This window comes from Cannabis sativa, chromosome 6 (genome assembly GCF_029168945.1).
Source record: "Cannabis sativa cultivar Pink pepper isolate KNU-18-1 chromosome 6, ASM2916894v1, whole genome shotgun sequence".
In the NCBI taxonomy this organism is placed as follows: Eukaryota; Viridiplantae; Streptophyta; class Magnoliopsida; order Rosales; family Cannabaceae; genus Cannabis; species Cannabis sativa.
In genome coordinates, this window is record NC_083606.1 from 13,539,098 (window position 1) to 13,543,458 (window position 4,361).

A 4,361-nucleotide genomic window follows, 5' to 3' on the forward strand; every position below is an offset into this window, starting at 1 on the left:
CTCACCAGGATGATGCTTCTTGCATTTAGGACATTCTGGATATGATCGAAATGAGGACCCGCGACCCTGACGGCCACCTCTGTTTCCCCAAAATTTTCTATTTTCCCCTGACGCTCCAGAAGCCTCAGCCTTCCGCTTGTGCTCAGGGTTGCTACTGTCGATCCCCTTACTGACGTTACCACCAGCAGGAGGGTTTGATGCCATGGCGGCATCCTTTGCAGCCTGCTCCTTCATTACCTGCTGCTCGGCCTCTTCAGCAATTAAGGCCAAGTCTACCACTCTCTTATACAGAGTGTCATGGGATGTGGTAATTTTCAAGTCTCGACTGATTGTAGCATTCAATCCTCGAACATACTTCTGCTTTCTGGTGAAATCTGTAGGCACCAGATCACCAGCAAATTTAGATAACCGATCGAATTCCAGAGTATACTCGGCCACAGACATTTTCCCCTGGGTCAACTTCACAAAATCTTCTTGGTGTGAAGTCCTTACAGCCACATTATAGAACTTTTCCTCAAAAAGTTTCTTAAATTCATCCCATGTCATCACACTGACATCCCGGGTTTGATTCACTATGTCCCACCAGACGCGGGCATGATCTTGAAACATAAAGGCCGCACAATTTACTCTCTCAGTTCCCGTCACCCCCATATTATCGAGGATACGGGTAACAGTGCTCATCCACTGATCGGCCTTAATAATATCAATACCTCCCGTAAAAGCTTGGAGGTTGCGGCTTCACAAACCGCTCGAACACAGAGTCCCGGTGCGGCATAACATACCCTTGGTTACCCACCACTGGCACAGGAGCTGGTGGTAACCCTTGATTAGCTGGGACAGCTTGTTGCCTCAAACGTTGCAACTCTTCTTCTTGACGAAGTATGACACTCCGCATTTCATGAAACATCTGCTGCCAATCAACAGGAGGATTAGCATTAACAGCCTCCGCATTATCCCCCAGATTTTGCGGAGGTGAAGGCGGTGCTGGTGGATCGGTTCGGGTAGCCCCGGGCTCTACTTGCTCGCCCTGTGGTCTGGATGATTGCGGAGGGTCCATTACTAGTACCCCTGAAATCAACAACCCCAGCGAGTTAAGCACCGATACCACACTTACGCACTTAATGCCTTAAACCCTAACTCATCTATTTACCTCATACATATTTACATAAACAAATAACATTTATAGCATGGCATCACATAACACATACATACTCTAGATGCTTGCATACTGCCTAAAATGGAAAGCGGTAAACAGATGATCACACATACAGTCAAGTATTTACTCTCAATACTTACTGCACCATGAGTCGAGCTTATCTCTGACGACGAATGTACATGTTCGGCCGGTCTACAGGAAGTTTAAAAACCTTGGCGCTCTGATACCAAATTGTAACGCCCTAAATAATTAGGCACGCTACCCAAAATTATTATGAAACCCTAATCCCCTAACCGGGATTACTAATTAAAAATAGCGCAGAATTTAAACTTTTATATTTAACAGACTGAAAATAAACTTGTAATATATTTAAACTTTTCAAACATAGTTGGGATCCCAAAAATATTTACAAAATTATTACAAGTTCTTTCTTACTAGCCGACCTAAGCGGCAAAACAGAATACAAAAGTCAACACTGCTAGACCCATAACCCGCTTGGTCTGAAGTGGCGTGAACATGTACATTCTTCGTCCTGCTCCTGAAAACTCATGGCAGATCAGCTAATGCCTTACCCTTTCCTGCACAGCAGAGCACCCGTGAGCCAAGCCCAACAAGACAGTATAAATCACAATAAATATAATATGCTCATTTACATATGTCTGTATAGCACAGACCTAATCACTATATCAACATGCCCATTTATGTCTACGTGGCGTAGACCTATGTGTTGCGCTCACACATCTAATTAAATCTATGTGACGTAGAACCACGTGTTGCTCTCACACGTCTAAATACATTAAGGCCTTAGAAGTGGTTCATCTCGGTTATGTGTACCGAGTCCAACTTAATTATGCCTTGAGCGCATAATCCTTAAATTTCATTTCAATTAACATGGCATGACATTTATACACATATTTCACTAGGGTAATAAACCTAGGCTAACAAACCGTTCCTATTAGGGTAATTAACCCTAATCCCGGTTACCATAACTCACATATATCATATTCAACATAAGCGCCACTGCGCATACTCTACGTGCAAACCACTGTCTTACCTGTTGTCCAGCTATAGAAGGAGATTCCAAATCCCCGGGTGCTCCTGATCAGGTGCCGGTAATCCTAGTCACACAAATCCGGGATAATTCATACTTAGGGTTAACCCCTGACTTTTAACTCAATAAAATTCAAGCATGGCATTTACGATACAGATAATCACATAGAGCTCGAAAAGAGCTTTCCAACTGTATAAAGAACGTCCCAAACAGAGTCCCGAGTCAAAAGTTATGGCCAAAACAAAATCAGGAAAAAGATGGCTCACTGCCAGGTTTTATGGCCGCGGCGACCATAGATCTGGCCGCGGCCACTGGGTTCGAAAAACCCAGAAAACCAGATTTTAAGGTCTAAACATGCCCACTTTACCATATAATCGAACCTCAACCAAAACAGGGAGTAAAACACAATTTCATGCTTAAATTCATCACAGAATATGCATCCCAAACATAAGATTAACAACCCTCAAGTCAAGCTTAACACTTGAGCAAAAATTCAACCTAGAATTCAAGTCCATAACCATGAACATCAAAACCCCAAAACACAAACTCAAAAACAACACTAAAATCAGAGCTGCAAACTCAACCAATAACTCACATTCCATGCTCAATAAACCTACATCACAACTAAATTATGCTTTACACACTCTATTCACCAAGATCAACATCAAAATCAAGAACATGCAATTCACAACATCACAACCATTTTCATGCTCTTCTAACAACAAAAATCAGCAAACTTTAATTAGAAATAAAGCTGAGAAAACTACCTTAAACTCAATCCAAAAGCAAGCTCAAAATTCCACAATTGCAAAGCTTTGATTCTACACCAACTTCAAGCAATTCTCCAAACAAATTTTGAAAAATCAAGAGGTTTTGGAAGAGAGAAAGAGGGTCGGATGAGAGAGAGAATAACACCAGAAAATTCATTTTATTTTCCTTAAAATCATTCTTTTATTAAACATAAATTAAGGGTCTAAAAGACCATTTTGCCCCTAGGGCCAAATAACATTCACTTAGGCATGCAAGGGCAAAAAATAACATTTACACACCAATTCAAACCCAATTAAATTTCAGATTTCTCATTATCAAATAAAATGCCAATTAATTCAATCTAATTTTCATTTCGGGCCCGAACCCGGTTCGGCCCGAAATACCCGGTTGTGACTATACCGCGCCAACCTGTCAGAACACACCTGAAAAGACAACACAGGCATACTATATAATAATATAGTTCTATTAAGCACATAATTAAATTAATTTCATCAATTTACCCTTCTCGGGTCATAATTACCAAAATGCCCCTGGCTCACAAACGGGGTCTTAACATGTTAAAATTTCATATAATTTCACATATATTGAACTATATAATAATATAATTCCTCAATTAACTCATAATTATCTAGTTAGGGTTTTGCTAATCCTTTTCTTAATCCCGGGTATTACACCAGCCATCTCACCTTAGTATGCCAAATCCACAACTAACATCCATCACAATTGCGCTATTCAGGAAGAGACAGATACCCAAAGCCACTGTTGGATCATAGGGATATGTACACATAACAACACCTATCCATGGGACTGGAGTGCCTGCAACAAGCTGTCAAGAGAATAAAAATAGTCTTTTGGAGCTAATAAGATGTTTTCAAATTAGAAAAATAAATATTAATTCAAAGAACTTAGTAAGTAAAAGAAGAACCATAAATTGTTAACCCAAAAATGACAACACACTAGAAAAGGGCAGTATCAACAAAAGCTAGTTAATAGTACTAAGGTCATTTTTAAGGCTTAATTTGATCAATATCCTATAAAAATAAACATTATCCAATTAATCTAAGAGAAATTGAATTTAGGAGTCTCTACAATAAAAGCATATGAAAAAGGTAAACAATTCATCTTTGTATCAATCAATGAAAACTCTATATGTAAACGACAAATAAAAGAGACATAGGGACAATAATAATAATAAAAAAATCAACACCCTCAATTGACTCCTTAGAGGAAAAAAATGTACATTTACAAATTCTTAATTGATTTCCACATATAATGTCAACCTGAAACATCATCTTATAAAAAACTCACCGGTAAAAATTCCCAAAAAAATATGCAAAGGGAGAGAGTGAGGGTCTCGGTATCGAATTCAAAACCTGCAATTAT

At 39.3% G+C, this 4,361-nt stretch overlaps 1 long non-coding RNA gene across 1 annotated transcript; it reads right to left on the bottom strand.

Annotated features, from left to right (window-relative positions):
• Positions 1 to 1,505: 1,505 nt before the first annotated feature.
• Positions 1,506 to 3,220, bottom strand: LOC133038785 (uncharacterized). The gene is made up of 3 exons (XR_009688300.1): positions 2,975 to 3,220; positions 2,211 to 2,274; positions 1,506 to 1,734 (listed from the first exon to the last, which is right to left on the bottom strand). It is a non-coding gene; the product is annotated as an uncharacterized LOC133038785 (long non-coding RNA).
• Positions 3,221 to 4,361: the final 1,141 nt, after the last annotated feature.